General features: G+C 34.5%; 1 protein-coding gene across 2 annotated transcripts in view; it reads right to left on the reverse strand.

Annotated features, from left to right (window-relative positions):
- Positions 1 to 21,088, reverse strand: part of golim4a (golgi integral membrane protein 4a) — an 836,478-nt gene that overhangs the window by 306,049 nt on the left and 509,341 nt on the right. The window lies entirely within an intron of this gene.

Consider the following 21,088-nt stretch of genomic DNA (forward strand, 5'->3'; position numbering starts at 1 on the left):
ATAGTAAACGGTTTGTTAAATATGACACGCAATAACTTTATACCTTGTTGTGGGCTGCATGCTTGGCCCTTTCATGTGTCAAGCGCAATTTATTTAGTGTTACAGTTAAAGCGGATTTTCTTATTATAATAGTCATAGTAGTATTATAGTAGCCGTTTTTTTAATCGGTGTAAAGAATAACTGGACGTTTACAAAAGCATTTTGATATTGGTAAAGGCATCTGCAACTTTTGTAAAGCATCAAATAACTGGCATATTAACTGTCCAAAATGTTTGTGACTGCATAAATGTATTATTGCTTTTTAAAAAGTCACATATTGTGCATTTCTATTGTCATACATAAATTGTACTAAAGCGATCTAAAAAGTTCATATCAATAAGTTTTCTCTTTGCACCACCAGGTGCCAGTCTTTGTACTTTCATTTCGGGGGTGCAGATTGCATAAGTTTTATTAATATATATATATATATATATATATATATATATATATATATATATATATATATATATATATATATATATATATATATATATATGTATATATATATATATATATATATATATATATATATATATATATATATATATATATATATATATAATGTTATATAATGTTATATATATATATATATATATGTATATATATATATATATATATATATTGTTATATATATATATATATATATATATATATATATAATGTTATATATATATATATATATAATGTTATATATATATATATATATATATATATATATATATATATATATATATATATATATATATATATATATATATATATATATATAATATATATATATATTAAATATATATATATATATATATATATATATATATATATATATATATATATATATATATATAACATTATATATATATATATATATATATATATATATATATATATATATATATATATATATATATATATATATATATATATATATATATAAAATATATATATATAACATTATATATATATATTTTTGGATTCTTGAAAGATATGGAAATTGAAAATGTAGTACAGGACATAGGTTAGAACCATTGTTATTGTTTACATCCATCAAAATGGTATATAGAATTTAAAGTCATGCTGCAGTGGAAAAAGAATTAATATTGTGCATGACTCCCATGAGCTTGGAGGACTGCATCCATACATCTCTGCAATGACTCAAATCACTTATTAATAAAGTCATCTTAAATGGCAAAGAAAGCATTCTTGCAGGACTCCCAGAGTTTACCAAGATGCTTTGGATTCATCTTCAGTGTCTCCTCCATCTTACCCCAGACATGCTCAATAATGTTCATGTCTGGTGACTGAGCTGGCCAATCCTGGAGTACCTTGACCTTCTTTGCTTTCAGGAGCTTTGATGTGGAGGCTGAAGTATAAGAAGGAGCGCTATCATGCTGGAGAATTTCCCCTCTACTGTGGTTTGTAATGTAATGGGCGGCACAAATGTCTTGATACCTCAGGCTGTTGATGTTGCCATCCACTCTGCAGATTTCGTTCAAGCCCCCTAACTAAATGTAACCCCAAACCATGATTTTTCCTTCACCAAACTTGACTGATTTCTGTAAGAGTCTTGGGTCCATGGAGGTTCCCATAGGTCTTCTGCAGTATTTGTGATGATTGAGATGCAGTTCAGCAGATGATTCTTTCTGACACTTTTCCAGATGATCAACTTGAAGTCAAGTTATTATTTGTTGCTCTTACAACTGAGATTGACAAGAAGATATTTTGTCTGGGAGTGTAGTGTGAATTGTACATTAAGTGTGATCTAAAGTGTGACCAAACATTTTTTCATAAGCTACGATGTCGACCAACAGTGGGTTAAATGAATGATACTAACCCAAAACCAATTTTTGTCCAACACACCTTGTGCGCAATCCAAATAAAGCTAGTTAACCAAGCATAATGTGTCAGCAGTCATTCTTCCAGGAGCTCATAAGTCAGAAATGAAGTGGTTGTGGTGGTCTGTGCTGGAGTTTATGGCTCATATCTCTGCTAGATGTGTTTCAGTGGGCGGCGGGGTTACAGCAGTTCATCATAACACATCAGGCCATGACGCTGGACTCAAACACACACACACACACGCACGCACGCACGCACGCACGCACGCACACACACACACAATGCAAATCTGGAATGCCGCAAACAATCAAGTGAAACATCACACCTCAATGAAATCAAATGTTGCGTTCATGCTCCATTAAGAGCGTAGTTTTTTCACGGCGCTCTGCATTTGCTAATTTCACAATCCACTGGCCCTGTGAAAGCAGGAGAATCCCACCAAAACTCCAGAGAAAATGTTCAGGTCATACTGTAATTTGCTGTATAGCTTGAAAGAAAAGAATAACAAATGATGGTTTTCATAAAAGAAATGAAGCCTATTTTAGGGACCATTAAGATTGTAAGTACTTTGACTACTTTTTCATGACAATTAAGCACTTCGTCAACTCTTAATAGTTCACTTTTATTTTAGTAATTTTAAAAAGTCATTAGTGTAATGTAGAAAAGTTTTTAAATTATTCATTAACTAATTAATTTATTTATTTTGCCAAATGAACTCTTCAGTGCACAACAAAAATATGATTTATGGAAAATAATAAAACAAAATGAGTTATCTGTATTTTTAGAGGTTTTTTTTTTTACCAATGGTAATTTCAATATATATATATATAACAAAATGACAGAAAACAAAACAACGTAAAATAAATAACAAAAAAGTTAATTAAAAAATGTAAAAAATAATGAAAAAATAATAAAATAAAATATTATTAAATAATATAAAATAAAAAAATCATCAAATAGAAATAAATGAAAAACAAGATTAATATAAAATAAAAAATAGATAAAACAAAATGTAAAAATTAATTAAAATAAACATAATAAAATAAATTTATTTAAAAAATAAAACAAAATTGGAAAATTAAAATAACTGACAAAAACAAAAAATAAAATAAAATCTTAAATAAAAGTAAATAAAAATAAATAAAAATAAAATAAATTATTTTATTCTAAAGTATCATTAGCCTCCCTTAATATTTTTTTTTCCCGATTGGCTACCAAACAAACAGTCCCATTAAACTGTGTTGCCTTCTAAATATAACTGTAGTTAAGCCTTCGAATTACACTTTAAAGGGTCACGAAACACCAAAACACATGTGTTGAGCTGTTGACAGTCGTATATGTGTCCCACACTGCTAAAAACACTATTAGGACACCTATATTTCACTAAAAAGTGTAAATTGGTTGTTTTTGCGTTATTTCAAGCAAATTCGTACTTCCTGTTTGAAACGAATTTTTGAAGCTGTGTCACGGTCATGACATAATAGCGTGTATTCCAGCGTGCAGACTGGACGTCTGTGCCAGAGCGTGTCTTATTACGTCTTACAGTGTGTTGCATTAATGCATGAGTAAGGCTTGGTTCAAACCAATCAGCGCGCTCTATTGTGCAACTTCATTAATATTCATTAGTGTCACCGTGTGTACGCCGCAGAGACGCCACGTTGTGTTGGCAAAACAAGCGTGAAGTGTTGCTTTTATAGTTTGCTGCAGTTAAGTTTTGTTTTCATTTTCTCTCTGTGAGAGCTCAGCTGGATCATGTGTGGATTAACAGTGTAGTCGACGCTCGACAACAATAACTTACGTGTCTAAGGAGGATTATTGTTTACCTGAGAGCTGTTCTCATCTGCAAACGCTGAAATCTGGATTCGCTTGTAGTATTCTCTCCATATAGACGCGGCTCTAGTTGCTGGTGATTGTCCTGTCTCTACAGATTTGGTAAGTGAGCGACCAGTGCTCTTTGTTTATTCAGTTTGTTCTTATCGAATAAAGTTAACTATTGCACTGAGTGCAAACATAGCACCGCATTTAGTGACCGGAATAACACACGCGGCTTTCTGACGCTTCCTGCCGTGTGCATCTAAGTTTCCGGGAAATGCGGAGGTTTTTTTTTCTCTCATTCGCCGTGCGGTATGAAACATTGCATGAAAAATACACGCTTAGAGCAGTTCCTCGAATCAAATATCGCGTTTGTCGCGAGGGACATGAATGAATTCCCTGAATGAAAGAGCCAAACTGCAGTTAAAGTCCACCATTTAATAATTTGGCAAATAATTCGACTACACATGTCCATGTAGGTTAAACACCATCACTTTCTCATGTGTGTGTATTTTGACTGAAACTCACGCGTGCCCAAATAGACACTCCCACACCCTCCCACTTTAGTTCCTCCGACACTCCCCCCTAAACAGAGCTCGACACGCCCACTTTTCTGACTTTTTCCAAAGTAGAGGTGTGAAAACACCCTGCTGAAACGAGGGGGTTTCATGGCCCTTTAAGCTGAATACAATAGTATCTTGCAAAATAACCAGTAAAATATGTTCTTGTGATGGTAAAGTTAGTTCACATACATACAATTTTTACATTACTATATCTATTACGCTAAATTACAATTAACCATTGTTTCAATTAAATTTTGACATTTGGTGCAAAAATTGTATTTAAAAACAAAACAAAAATGGTTTGTTTCCATTGCAGACATCCATTGAGAAACTTTTATCAGCAGCAGGGTGGATTACTGTAATGGACTCCTCACGGGCCTTCCCAGACAGTTGCAGCTCATCCTGAAAACTGCTGCCAGCATTCTGACCAGAACCAGGATATCAGAGCACATCACACCTGTCCTCAGGTCTTTACACTGGCTCCCAGTTACATTCAGAATAGATTTTAAAGTATTATTACTTGTCTACAAACCACTAAATGGCCTAGGACCTCAATACATTACAGATATGCTCACTGAATACAAACCTAACAGGTCTCTCAGATCATTAGGATCAAGTAAATTAGAAATTCCATTGTTCAGTCAAAGCAGGGTGAATCCAACTTCAGCTACAGCTGAAAACTATATAAACTAGTTATTTAAATATATTTAATTCTTACATAACCATATCTGTTACTTTGAATGACAACAGACCATCATTTCAACCAAATTTTGACATTTGGTGCAAAATATTTGATACAAAAAATCCAAATGAAATGACTTTTCTTTAACCCAAAAGCAGTAAAGACAGTTAAACAGATTCATGAAATGCATCCCAAAGAAACTTCAAGAATGCGAAAGCTAACACTTGGCAGTCTAAGAGCAATTCAAGGATGTTTCAGCCTTAAACTGAGCTCGGCCGCACCAACGGGAGACTTGCTTCGCTGCCAGAACCAGTCGAACGATTTCTCTCCGCTCTCTCAATCTATTTCGCTCACTTACTTCCCTCTCCTCACCAGTCCTTTAATATCATCAATCAAGGCATATGTGAGAGAGCAGTCAGTTAGAAACCCATCGATAAGATGCTTATACTGTCATTTCTAGATAGGAATTTCAGATGGATTTCTCTTCAAGGGCTTGATTGGAAAATAAAGGAATGATGGGAAAGAGCTGGAGAAACTGTGCAATCAGGCAAACACTGTCACCGCGTGTAGATATGGCAAACACGCTCAAAACACCTATGATTCTGGACTACCTGAAAGGAGGCATAATTTCAATCTGCATAAAATTATTTATTTGCTGCCTGTGATTGTCTATGTTGACCCTCAAACACTAAAGCCAATTGTGCTTTTTTTGTTTGTGTTGCTAACATGTCGACATTGTGTCAATATTATCTTTATGTATGTATTTATTTATGTCTGTATGCATTATTTATTTATTTATTTATTTATTTATTTATTTATTATTTATTTATTTATTTATTTATTTATTTATTTATTTATTTATTTATTTATTTATTTATTTGGGAAAATTGAACTTTTATTTTAAAGTGTTCCTATACAGTATTGTACAAAATGTTTAGGTCACTATTACGTTATTATTTTTGTTACTGTATAAGCTCGTACACAATTTTTTCCAAACTAGACTCATTGATAATATGTGCCTTGAGCTACATTTTTGATTACTGAGAATCATGTACCCAGAACTACGTTTTCTTGCAGTTTTTGTTTTCACAAATTCCCTAGAGGGAGCCGTGTACATTTTTTACAATCTCAAATGCGTTACTTGGGCACATTTCCTCATAGGTGCCATTTCTCGTAAATCTACCAGAGACCGCTGTGTACATTTCCGCACATATTAATGCATATATTAAACCTTGATGTTAGTATTCAAACCAGTTTTGGGTTTTGCACCGTAACAAAGTCTCAAATATCTTTTTTGTTCGAGGAACTACATTCTTCCGCCAGTCATTCATATCTGCAGCTGACATCAGAACAGCAGAAACCGTAAATACTTCACAAACATCACTTTAGAGCCATAGTATTTGAATGATTCTCTAGCGTAATGTCTAAAATGAAGACAAAACAGGTGATTTTGTTCACATTTTAAAATGTGTAGGGCTAAACGACATAAAATGCCTTCAGTCTACAGATATTTCCCAGTATTTCTTTGTTGCATTCAGGATTTCACAATAATTAACCCTGTAAAAGCCAAAGCAAAGCAAACACTACCAGATTACTGTCGTATAACTACAGCACTACAACTTACAAAAGATAGAGATCGACTTAGAATGTTTCTTACTTGTTCTGTAATGATTTGATCAGCTGTAGTGTGAATCTTATAAAAGAAAATGCTGTTTTTCTCCCCTAAGGACTTATTATGCAATATCTGTCGCCATCTTGTGGCGAAAAATAAATCATCTTTGCTCTGCTCAATATGACAGGCTGGCAGCCGACTCGCTGAATTCATGATTATAAATATTTAAAATAGGCACTATAAATAAACTGCTGCTAATAAAGTTGCAATCTAAACATCTATCTACAAAAGCCTCAAAAGTACATTATATTGTACAACAACTGCAATAATTGTCAAATTGTTGTGAGTTTATTATCTGCTTTCATGTGGGCGAAGTAATACGTAAGAGTGAAGAGACTGTACGAGTTCTGCCAATGCAGAATATTGAACGGCTATAAGCCAATTAAATTAGAAATAAAAGTAGATATTTAAAATAACGTATATACAGTTGAAGTCAGAATTATTAGCCCCCCTGAATTATTAGCCACCATTTTATTTTTGAAGGGGCTAATAATTTTGAACTAAAAATGGTTTTTAAAAAATTAAAAACTGTTTTTATTCGAGCTGAAATGCAACAAATAAGACTTTCTCCAGAAGAAAAAATATTATCAGACATACTGTGAAAATGTCCTTGCTCTGTTAAACATTATTTAGGAAATATTTAAAAAAGCAAAAAAAAAAAAAAAAAAAAAAAAAAAAAAAAAAGCAAATGGGGACTAATAATTCTGACTTCCACTGTATAGGATAGACATAAACCTATTTTATAAACTGCATAAAACAGTAGCATAATGGGGGATCTTCTGATCTAAAATTGTGGTTGATGCTCTTTTACAGTCAGTTTTTTATTCTTATTTTCTACTGCCAGCACTTAGATGCTCAAAAAAAGATCTGACGGAGCATTTGACGTAATGCACAAGATGCATTTTGAGGGAATAAACAGAGCCGAGGTCATTTTAAAGTCAAGTGTGAATGCACTAATTGGATTTCCAAAAGCCCAGTTGGCCTCAATTCTTTGAAACTCTCATTTATCAATGGATGCCTATGTGGGTTCAAGCAAATGTTACGTTTTAGCGAACATCTTCATCCCTGCAACACAACCTTAAGGGAACAATCTCTAATGAACTGCATTAAATTATGATGAGCTGTGCATCATTTGAGTGTGGGTTATTTCAGACGTATCAGATAGTTGATCCAGTGGGTGTCATTTAGGAAATTGCTTTGAGTAAAATGGCACGATTGCCTTAAAATGAGGTTGCGTGTCACTCATTGATTCAAGCATGTAATGGATGCCGCTGTTGCTGTCAAGAGCTCAGGCTGTTTATGTAATGAATAGTACTCTTTTCATTTGTTATACTGTAAGAGAGGTTTTGGCGTGGGATCAATTGCACGTAAGAAAATCTGTGACTATAATGCAAAAATAAATGGATAAAAATAATTTGACAAAAGATTTTTATAAGCATCAGTGGTGTTTAAATGATAAAATCTATATTTTTAGAAAATGTATTCAAGGATTTTAAAAGGTTTTTTGTTTGTTTGTTTTTTATATAACTGTTACGGTCTGTGGGAGTTTGTATTTTTGTGCCTTCTCCCTCTCTGTTTTGCCCATTTCCTTTCGCTCCCTTCGCATCTCCTTGTCTGTCATTCGCTCTTTGTCTCCTCCTATCACCTTTTGTTCCGCTATTTTTCCTCTACTAGGTACCGGCTGATTGGATCCCGAGCCTGTCACTCCTCATTAGGGCGTTTCCTCGTGGACCAATTGGACTTCGTTCCGCGGACTTTAAATTCGACCAGCACGCCTTGGTTTTCAGAGTGCTATGTGTGTGCGTGTTGGTTTGTGTTCGCTCGCTGCTGTTCATAATGTATGCTTTGTTCTGTGTTTCTGAAAAATTACATTGATGTAAATTAGGTTATGGTTAAAGAGTTTATCATTCCTTTTTGGGGAAAAGGGAATAGTTTATTAAGTCGCGCGACATACATTTTGCCCGTAGGTAACTTTAATGTTCAGAAACACTAGGTAAGTGGGTGAGTGCCGCATTTTGTATTTTTGCTTATTATTTCAGGGAGTTTAGGCATGGTGTCGCAAACGCTGAAGGTTTTGGTTTCTTTTTCACATTTTGATTTTTATTAGTAAGTTTAGAGGGGGATCTTGTGTTCTAGCTTAGGTGGCTTTTGGTTTTGTTTAGTTCTTTGCTTTGGCGCCACTCCAGTTCCTTTTTCCCCTAAAACTTTTCATTGTATTTCTTGTTTTTATTATATATATATATATATATATATATATATATATATATATATATATATATATATATATATATATATATATATATATATTAGGGATGTAACGGTATTGTAAATACCGTCATACCGCAATATTAATTTTTTTCGATATTACCGAAGTCGCATGACTCTGTAAAACTATAGGTCTTCTGAGAAAATTTGCTCAGGCGAATGAAGCGAACGGGAGGTAGCGAAAACTACAATTCCCATCAGCCCATGCTTGACCATCATCTCTTGCGGTCTGTTGTCGCTACAGATCCAGTAATGCGGAAATGGAGTGTGCTGCTAGAAGCGGGGATGAAAAAGAGCTGGAAAACCCAAAAGCTGGTGTTGTCGCCGCGCGCGTACTGAATAGCGGTGTTGTCGCGCGAGTTCTTATCAGCTGTGTTGTCTCGCGCGTACTGAATAGCGGTGTTGTCGCGCGAGTTCTTATCAGCTGTGTTGTCCCGCGCGTACTGAATAGCGGTGTTGTCGTGCGAGTTCTTATCAGCTGTGTTGTCGCGCGCGTACTGAATAGCGGTGTTGTCGCGCGAGTTCTTATCAGCTGTGTTGTCGCACGAGTTCTTATCAGCTGTGTTGTCGCGCGAGTTCTTATCAGCTGTGTTGTCGCGCGAGTTCTTATCAGCTGTGTTGTCGCGCGAGTTCTTATCAGCTGTGTTGTCGCGCGAGTTCTTATCAGCCGTGTTGTCGCGCGCGTACTGAATAGCGGTGTTGTCAGCACACTGTTCAGATTGATGCAGACATGAGACCTCTATCTTACTCATGGTTTGTCCTCTCAAGTGGGGGAAAGACAATGCACAACGTTACTCACTGCTGTCAACCTGGGCCAAGTCATATCTCTCTTGTCCCAGAAACCTCAGTCCCAAATGAGAGGGTTTTTTCTGTTGCAGGGGACATTGTAAATGCTCAGAGATACCAGCTTTTACCAGATTATATTTATATGATAATTTTCCTTTAAACCCATCTCTATCTGAGTGAGTGAGTGATTAAATGTTGAATGTGATGAGTTTTCAATAATACTAAATTGAAACTTTATTTTTTTTTACATGGTTTAATATTTTTTTGTTATTAAAATTGAAGTTCCTGTTTCAAAGCTTACAGAAAGATGGCTAATTTGTATGTCATTGACACTTTTGGCACTTTTTTGGAGTATTTTTATAAGTTTTGTTTTTTCCTGTAAATGATTCAATAAATACCGTACCGTGACATTCATACCGAGGTATTACCGTACCGTGAAATTCTGATACCGTTACATCCCTAATATATATATATATATATATATATATATATATATATATATAAATATATATATATATATATATATATATATATATATATATATATACATTGTACAAAGCGCATACATGTAAGCCTCTCTTTTGTTAGCTTCATTTTTCTTCTCCACGTAAGAGGAATAAACGAATTGACTGTAAATTTAGAGTCCTGGTGTATTTTCCATCCATCTTCTCAGTAATAATTTAATATTATAAGTGTTACGTTTATTTTCCCTAGACAACTTAATTAAACCGTAACAATAACACAGCAAGCTTTTAACTTTTGTCATTATAGTACAAGTCTACCTGGGTGGGGGGCAGGATTTGGGGTTGTTTTATGATATGGTCATATGCTGTATGCTCTCTATATTAAACAAAAAAATTAAAATAATGAAAACTATTGTTCACAAAAAATGGATTGTGAAGTTTTAATTTAGCAAATGTTCTCCATTTGTAAGGGAAAACATGTATTTGCCCATAAGTTAATATATCCAGTTTTGGTAATTAAATGTAGTAGTTTTAGACAAAGTAGCTACTGTATGTGCAGGGGTGGCCAATAAGCGAGGTAAGCAGCCGCTAAGGGCCCCAGGGTATTTAGAGCCCCCGACCAATGCCAAGAAGCCATTCCCGTTATCCCGTTGATCCCGTTAATAAATGTCAATAACTGTTAAGATTTTAATGTTATTACTTATTTTGAAAACTAGGCCCCCCATGAATAATAGAGTGTTCTGTCCATACTGCACATACGCGAGATGTGAGACACTGCCAGTTTAGTGTTGCCAACTTAACAACTTTTCAGACCCCCAGCGACAAATTTTCAAAATAGCAACTAGCGACTTTTTTGTTGTTGTAGCGAATAGCTCAAGAGGGAAATCAATTCATTCATTTTCTTTTCAGCCTATAATCCCTTAAATAATTTGAGTTCAGTACAGCGGAATGAACCGCCAACTTATCCAGCATATGTTTTACGCAGCGGATGCCCTTCCAGCTGCAACCCAACACTGTGAAACATCCATACACACTAATACACTATGGACAATATAGCCTAGCCAATTCTCAAGGGGGAAATATTAATAAGTTATCATAACAAGTTATAATAAATTAGATAAGCTACACGCTTTTACTTGACGTCATTATTAGGTAGATTTACTAGTTTTTATTAGTTTCTATATTTTCAAATGACTTCGTTTAAGTTTAGTTTTTATTAGTTTCAGTGTTAGTTTTATTATTATTATTATTTTTCTAAATAAGGATATTTGTTATGTGCAAGATTCAAAATCATAAGAATGAATATTGTATAATAAAAACTCAGCCATACATTTATTGTAACCTGTATTTAGAGGATACATGAACACTATCATCTACCAATACCATACCCATCCTCAAATTCAAATACAACAGCTCACAAGATTGCATCCCTAAGTACAATATGTGTGTAAGTTTAGACACAGTAGTGATGGTTCAGATATTTAACGCAGATGTTAGGACTCAACATACCAAAATTATGTAGCAATATGTCAGCAATAGTAATTTCAGTCAGTTAAAACATCACCATCATCTGAAAAATGTCTTACTGTAAAGTTTTGCAACCGAACTGAATCATGATTCACTTATTTAAATTCCATTACGATTCTCTGTCATGAAATAAACTTTTGTTTTTTCACCAGATCCTCTTATTTAAACCCTCGATTTACCCACACTGCAGTTGTTCAAGTTTAGTTCAGTCACATTAGGCTGTCATGTACTGTTTGTGCTCGGTTCACTTAATCACGCATGCGCAGTATTATTGGTTCACCACTTCTCAAATCTGATCTCAGTGTAACGTTACTGTTCTGATAACCGAATGAGAGTCTATATTGGGTTATTTCGAGTCAGAGGGGGGTAATAGGCTTGTTAAAAAGTAAGTAGTTTGTGGATAAGTGCATACTGGAGACGTGTTTCAAATGATTCAGTTAGTTTTGATGAATTTGTTCAACCGGTTCACTTAGAAGATCCGGTTAAAAAGATTCGTTTGACAACACGATACAGAAATAAAACCCATTATTGAGCACAAATGTGATAAAGTAATAGTTTTAAGTCCCTGTAACGCTGTCACCGTGCGCTGTCATGTCCACTCGTTGTTTTTGCAACAGCGAGGACTGACTGGAGGAGAACCGGCTCAATCTGGCCAATGGCAGCAGTACCACACAGACTCTGAAGTGCGAAAGGGTCAAACACCTGCAGCGCGAATTAGATTTAATTCTACAAAGCTTACAGTAAGATTATGTATTAAATACATTCACAAAGACGAAAAAGTCTATGATTTTAGTTAATTTCAGTTAGTTTTGTATATACACAATACAGTTTCAGTTAGGGACGAGGCAGTGGCGCAGTAGGTAGTGCTGTCGCCTCACAGCAAGAAGGTCGCTGGGTCGAACCTCGGCTTAGTTGGCGTTTCTGTGTGGAGTTTGCATGTTCTCCCTGCCTTCGCATGGGTTTCCTCCGGGTGCTCCGGTTTCCCCCACAGTCCAAAGACATGCGGTACAGGTGAATTGGGTAGGCTAAATTGTCCGTAGTGTGTGTGTGTGAATGTTTGTGGGGATGTTTCCTAGACATGGGTTGCGGCTGGAAGTAAAAAACTTGCTGGATGAGTTTGGCGGTTCATTCCGCTGTGGCGACCCCGGATTAATAAAGGGACTAAGCCGACAAGAAAATGAACGAATGAATCAGTTTCAGTTAGTTCTAGTGTTTTAAAAACTTTATTTTAAATTTTTATTTCAGTTAACGACAATTATTTAAAATTTTAGCTTTTGTTTTTTTCGTTCGTATTTGTTAACTATAATAACCTTGCTCTCATGTGTCCATACTGTTCAGTTCCTAATCTTCTCAATGAGCGGCGGTTGATGCCGTCGGCCTCTCCCCTGCTTCAGAGCACTCACAGGCCGCCCAGTACAACACAGCGACCTGCAGCCTTGAGAGCAGTTCATACAGACAGCAACCCAGCAAGCTATTTTTGTTTTTAAAATATGTCTAATAGATGTCTAAACATAGTCGTCTTGGCTAAAACAAGGCTAAATTTGGGCTGTCAGTGAAAATCTAATAGATGTCTAGGAACAGGTCAAAACTAGACAGCCTATACAAATGAACTTAAAATAAAATTTAAATTAATTTGTGTAAATGAGTCAGCATCAGCAGTAATACCTCATTCAGAGGTTTTTAAAAAAGACATTTTCAGACATAAATCTATACTACTACTTTACAATTAATTTGAATATTTATTTCACTATTTAGTATTTAATTTTCTTTTTCTTCCTGATTTTTACAATCTGATATTGAACTTTTAAATGTTTTCTCCAACTATGGCTGGCACTGATGAGAAGATGAGAAGCCGAATGAAGAAAAGCATTTATCATCTTCCCACCCGAGCTGACAATGATCAAGCACAGGCCAGTCTAGATCAGGTCAGAGGTCGGAGATGAACAATACACACGTCACACAGCATCAGTCAAGGGCGAAACGATTCACTCTTCTGTCTGCTACAGTGAGTAAGTCAATGGGAACAGTGTTCATATGACATGGCTACAGATGCTCAGGTGTGAGGCATTACAGTCAGGGATGAATGACAGAGGAAAAAACAAAATAACATGTGCCCATATGGTCTCAGGTGCAGGTGAATATGAAACTTTACACCAAGAAAAATGATGAAAGAAATATAAATAACATTCATAAATATAACTTTAAATATATCTGCTTCCACAATAGCTAAATATAGCAATGTGTAAATAGAGCAACTGCTCGTTAACAAAATGATCTAATCAGCCAATCACATGGCAGCAACTTAATGCATTTAGGCATGTAGACATGGTCAAGACGATCTTCTGCAGTTCAAACCGAGCATCAGAATGGGAAAGAAAGGTGATTTAAGTGACTTTGAACGTGGTATGGTTGTTGGTCAAGATGGGCTGGTCTGAGTATTTTAGAAACTGCTGATCTACTGGGATTTTCATGCACAACCATCTCTAGGGTTGACAGAGAATGGTCAGAAAAAGAGAAAATATCCAGTGAGTGGCAGTTCTGTGGGCGCAAATGCCTTGTTGATGCCAGAGGAAAATGGCCAGACTGGTTCCAGCTGATAGAGAGGCAACAGTAACTCAAATAACCACCTCTTACAACCGAGCTATGCAGAAAAGCATCTCTGAACGCACAACACACCTAACCTTGAGACAGATGGGCTACAGCAGCAGAAGACTACAGTGGGTGCCACTCCTGTCAGCTAAGAACAGGAAACTGAGGCTACAATTCACACAGGCTCACCAAAATTGGACAATAGAAGACTGGAAAAGCTTTGCTTGGTCTGATGAGTCTCAATTTCTGCTGCAACATTAGGATGGTCGGGTCAGAATTTGACGTAAACAACATGAAAGCATAGATCCATTCTGTCTTGAATCAAAGATTCAGGCTGGTGGTGGTTGTATGATGATGTGGATATTTTCTTGGCACACTTTGGGCCCATTATTACCAGTTGAGCATCATGTCAATGTCACAGCCTAATGGAGTATTGTTGCTGACCATGTCCATCCCTTTGTGACCACAGTGTACCCATCTTCTGATGGCTACTTCCAGCAGGATAACCCGCCATGTCATAAAGCACGAATCATCTCAGACTGGTTTCTTGAACATGACAATAAGTTCACTGTACTTAAATGGCCTCCACAGTCACCAGACTTCAACCCAATAGAGCACCTTTGAGATGTGGGGAAACAGGAGATTCAAATCATGGACGTGCAGCCCACAAATCTGCAACAACTGTGTGATGCTACCATGTTAATATGGAGCAAAATCTCTGAGGAATATTTACAGTACCTTGCTGAATCTATTCAGGGTTAAGGCAGTTTCAAAGGCAAAAAGAGGTCCAACCCGGTACTAGTAAGGTGTACCTAATAAAGTGGCCGGTGTTTCGAAAATCAGGGCTAAAATTGTGCAGTGTGAACTCAGTATAACCTGCCTACACTGTACAAATATCAGTAAATTAGTAGTTTTTCATATTTTGTGATTCAAGTTTTTTATTTATTAATTTTTCCATGTTTATTAATGCTTTTGAAGTGCATTACTGAAACTTGATCTTTCTTTCAATAACTTTTAACCTTGAAAAATTGGAAAAACTGACTATTATGAACATTCAGTACAACTGGCAGTACATTTCATGCTATTTTACAGACTTATCGCTCTCTGTATAGGATAATTTGATATTTGTTTATCCATTTCAAATGTTGTCTACTATATATCTTAATCATTACGGTTATAGTTATGATTCTTAATGTGAACGGCCCTCTAAAAGGACAGGGTATTCATTTCACGTCTTAATTTCATGTTTTTCTCTCGTCTTGGATTCTCTGTGATTTATTAATTCACTCTTCTTGACCTTCTCCTCTTCCCTCTCGTATTGTCAGCTATAATTAACAGCTTCCTGGAAGTGTGTGAATGTGTTCCTCCATCTGAATCTGCTGAAAAGAAACTATTGACTATCAGTTGTGTTCAGACACCCGAGTAACAGAACGCAGCGGCGGATGTCCAGAAATCGACTCCTGCTCCAGCTTACACTGTACTGTACTGTACGCTCTCATGGTTTCAGCAAACGCTCAAGGTCACGCTTTTGTTCTGACATGAATGGACGGCGAAAAGAAACTCTTTCTGCTTTCTGTCTTTTTCTGCTTGTTATTCATGACTGGCTTTCGTTCATTAGGTTGCTTTTCTCCACTCAGCTGGATGGATTATAATTTTAGCCAGAGAAACAGTACACTTTGGTGAAATTGTGTTAAAAAGCTGGTTACTTTTGTCCTGCCCGGTTGGTAAGGAGTTGTAAGTTCTTGTAAGTACAGTAATGATGCAGACTGAGTCCTTGTATGAGTCCTCATATTGATATCATGTAATCTTTAAAATGTATGCATTTCTGGTCAATTTTGTAACTATTATATATATAAAAAATTTATATCATTAATATTAGTATATCATTTATTGATACATTTTCTAACTATTAGGCATTTATATTAGTAATTATGTAATCTTCAAAAAAAAATTATATTGACACATATATGCACAAATTACAAATAATATTAAAATAATATACAAATAATATAATTGATGATATAATTAATAATATTATAAAAATAATATAATCAAAACAAAAATATATTATAATAAATTTTATTATTAGTACTACTACTTTAATTTTCCAACCATTGTGTACATATATATATATATATATATATATAATTTTTAATTATTAAATTTAATTAAAAAAACAAAATTATTATTAATTTATAATTTATTTTTTCATTAATTTTCTAACCATAATGCATACATATTTTTCATTATTTTAGTACATTATGTAATTTCCTATTTTTTTGGTAATATATTTATATATATATATATATATATTTATATATATATATATATATATATATATATATATATATATATATATATATATATATATATATATATATATATATATATATATATATGATCGCCTCACAGCAAGGTCGCTGGTTCGAGCCTCGGCTGGGTTGGTTGACATTTCTGTGTGGAGTTTGCATGTTCTCCCATGTTTGCATGTTTTCTCTGGGTGCTCTGGTTTCCCTCACAAGTCCAAAGACATGTGCAATAAGTGAATTGGGTAAGCTAAATTGGCCGTCGTGTATGTGTGACAATGCAAGTGTATGGGTGCTTTCCAGTGTTGGGTTGCAGCTGGAAGGGCATGCGCTGCATAAAAGATATGTTGGATAAGTTGGCGGTTCATTCCACTGTAGAGACCTCTGATTTATAAAGGGACTACGCCAAAAAGAAAATGAATGAATGAATAATATTAATAATAATAATTATTAGAAATCCTATTTATAATCTTCAAAAAATGCTATGTATTATTATTCAATAATTTTGTAAGCGCTATGTGTCACGATCACCAGTGACATAGCCCTTACAGATTGCTGGAGAACAATCACCCGGAATATAATCCTTTCTCCATAAGAACCACAACTCCTGTCATGCACCACATACTGTACACACACCTGTTCCTGTTCTCTTTGATTACACACAGCTGGAAGCTGCTCAAGGACTGATAAGTAATACTTATTATACAGCACAGAAACACGACAGTGCAAGGTCTTGTTATACTGTTGGTGAACATTACAGCACAGTTTCCATTGTCTAGTCGTGTTTTGACCTTTGCTTTGTGTTATTGTTTTGATTCATTGCTGCCTGTACTGTCTGTTTGCTGACCATTTTTGTAATGTACTGTATGTGGATCATCATCTCCATTGTCAGCGTCCCTCACATTATACTAGGCCTATGTATAATTATTTAATCATTTATTTTATTAATAATATGTCATCTCTAAATTTTACATTATTATTAGAGCAACACGGTGGCACAGTAGATATGAATTGAATGAATGAATTATTGTTGTTATTAGCTAATTTTTAAACCCCTAGATAGATTATGTATAAATACTATGCAAATATGTATAAATGAATGTGATTTTCTGCTCAAGTTTTAAGGCCTGCAGAAGTGAGTGAATGTAAAAGAAGCGGAGGACAGAGTTTTGTTCTCTTCATGTGGAGTCAGGAGTGAGAGCTGCTGAATTAACCTATCAGTCTTCTGTTATCGGCTCAATCTCTGCTAATCTCTGTGCCAACAAACCACAGTCATCAAAGTCCAAGTGCCACTGCTCGATACGTTATAAGGAGACGGCCAGAGCCATCTTTATATTTGAGTGCCAATTCACAGTACTTTAAAAGGTTGAATGCAGCAAAATTAAGCCACCTGAGGCTGGAATTTAAGAGAGTTTTTGCAAGCTCAGTGAATTTATAAGAGAAATTTACACAAGCACACACGGACCTATATATACATTTTATGTACACATACATACTGGAGATCAAAATGGTTTTTAGACTAGTTTAAATATGAATAATTTGGTTTAAATTGGTTTCCCATAAATATTCTTCAATTAAAAAAAATCACATTTAGAAACTTATATTATTTCTAAAACAAATAAATATACATAAAAGTAAAGAAATAACAAATAAATAACTTTAAAAAATTACATAATTTTCCAAATACATAAAAATATTTAGGGGTTAGAAAATTATCTAATGATACTACTACTACTACTACTACTACTACTAATATTAACAATAAAAAATAATAATATAGTAATAATAATAATAATTATCTAAATAAATAAATAAATAAAATACATTAAAAAGTTTGAAGATTACATAATTTCCCAAATAAATAAACAATAATACACAGTGGTTAGGAAATTATGTAATAATAATAATAATAATAAATAATAATACATAGTGGTTAGGAAATGATATACTACTACTACTACTACTACTACTACTACTACTACTACTACTACTACCACTACTACTTTAAAAAATAACAATAATAACAACAAAAGCAACAACAATACTAATCATAATAATAATAATAATTTTATTATTATTATTATTATTATAGTAATAATAATAATAATAATAATAATAATAATAATAATAATAATTAAATAAATTTATAAATAAAATACATTAAAAAGTTTGAAGATTACATAATTTCCCAAATAAATAAACAGAAATACTCAGTGCTTAGGAAATTATGTAATAATAATAATAATAATAATAATAATAATAATAATAATAATAATAATAATAATAATAATAATAATAATAATAAATAAATAAATAAATACATTAAAAAGTTTGAAGATTACATAATTTCCCAAATAAATAAATAAATAATACACAGTGGTTAGGAAATTATGTAATAATAATATAATAACAAATAAATAAATAAATACTTTAAAAAGTTTGAAGATTATATAATATCCCAAATAAATAAATAACAATACACAGTGGTTAGGAAATTATGTAATACTACTACGACTACTACTACTTACTACTTATGATAATAATAATAATAATAATAATAATAATAATAATAATAATAATAATAATAATAATAACATTTAAAAGTAGAGGAGGGTTGTTTCACAAAGTTACTACAATATGTGTGTGAATGTATGTATTTATTATGTATTAAAAAAAGAAAACCAATGAATGGCTCAAATGTCAGAGAAGTAAAGATCGCCACATTAAATTACCATTCATAATTAGTTGCAAAAACATTAATTTATGCATGAGATCTCTTTTCCGTTATTCCACAAAATCAATGCAACCTAAACAGACTGGATAAAGACTCTCATGACAATTTCTCAGTCATTCTGTGACTCCCTACAGTGATCATTAATTGGCAATAGAACAAAGTATAAAGTTTGTGTCTCCCCCTCTCATTTACACATAAACCACCCTGCTGGTCCATCTCAATTTTGGTCACTTCCATCTTCAGTTAGAGAGAAAGACGTTACGGAAACGAAGACAGTGTGAAATCTGCACATTACCAGAGACGAAAGAAACTCAACAAACCTTTCTTCTTGCTCCAGCGTCTGTGTTTAAAGGCGTCCACTGGAGTCCCATGGGCTGCGTGCGAGTGGACTACAGATGATGCAGCATTAATGAGGCCAGAAAGCACACTGGATCCTTCATGCGCTGGAGATCATGGACACAGGTTCATTTTTACAGCTTCACTCTCAATGGACCCAAGGACACTATCTACGTTCTGTGAAAAAAAGTAGGACTCTTATTAAAAGGCTCTTATCTTGCTCTTTTTACAAGATCTAAAGTAAAGATTATATATCTCCAGAATGCATCTGTGAAGTTTCAGGTCATCAGATCATTTATTATACCCTGCTGAAACTGTCATTGTTGGGGGTCAGAGGGAATTTCAACTGTATATGTACCTTTAAATGCAAATGAGCTTATTCTCCCCACCCACTCAAAGTAAGCATGTGCGTTTAAAATGTTATGCTGATTTTGCTTATCTGCTCTTGACAATATGACAGGACGCCCACCTAACAGGTAAATACGCTGCTTTATTGCATTTCTATGTGGAGTTTGCATGTTCTCCCAGTGCTCAAACAAGATTCCTCCTGGTGCTCCGGTTTTCCCCACAAGTCTTAAGACATGTGCTATAGATGAATTGAATAAGCTAAATTGTCCGAAGTGTATGTATGTGAATGAGATTGAATGACTGTTTCCCAGTGATGGGTTGCAGCTGAAAGGGCATCTGCTGCAAAAAATATATGCTGGATAAGTTGTCGGTTCATTTCTCTGTGGTGACCCCTGAATAATAAAGAGACTAAACCGAAAGAAAATGAATGAATGATGTCCACAAAGTGTGACTCCAGTTGCGTGATTGAAGTATACTCGTTTATAGTTGTGTACAGTAGGCAGGCCCATAGCCAGTGGGGATTCGGATGGTTCGGAAAACACCTCCCCACTGACAAAGTCCAGAATTTGACCCCTATATGAGCTCATTCGTCCCATTTTTGACATTACATCATCATAAATTGAGAAAAATAACCGAATAATCCGAAACTAACCTAATACTTTATGACAAGTTGATAAATTCTGACTGAGGAAATGAGCTGGCTAGTGTGTTATTTACCTACAGGCTATGATTTTATGATGCTTAATAATAAATTTGCTAAATTAATTTTTTTTTTTTCGTCATTCATTCATTTTCTTTACGGCTTAGTCCCTTTATTAATCTGTGATCGACACAGTGGAATGAACCGCCAACTTATCCAGCACATTTTTACGCACCGATGCCCTTACAGCTGCAACCAATCACTGGGAAACACCCATACACACACATTCACACACATGCACTACGGACAATTTAGCTTACCCAATTCACCTGTACCACATGTCTTTGGACTTGTGGGGAAACTGAAGCACCCGGAGAAAACCCACGCCAACATAGGGAGAACATGCAAACTCCACACAGAAAGGCCAACTGACCCAGCTGAGTCTCAAACCAGTAAACCTTCTTCCTGTGAAGAGATTGTACTACCCACTGC

The sequence above is a fragment of the Danio rerio genome, chromosome 18 (assembly GCF_052040795.2).
Source record: "Danio rerio strain M-AB ecotype USA chromosome 18, GRCz13ab, whole genome shotgun sequence".
Lineage (NCBI taxonomy): Eukaryota > Metazoa > Chordata > Actinopteri > Cypriniformes > Danionidae > Danio > Danio rerio.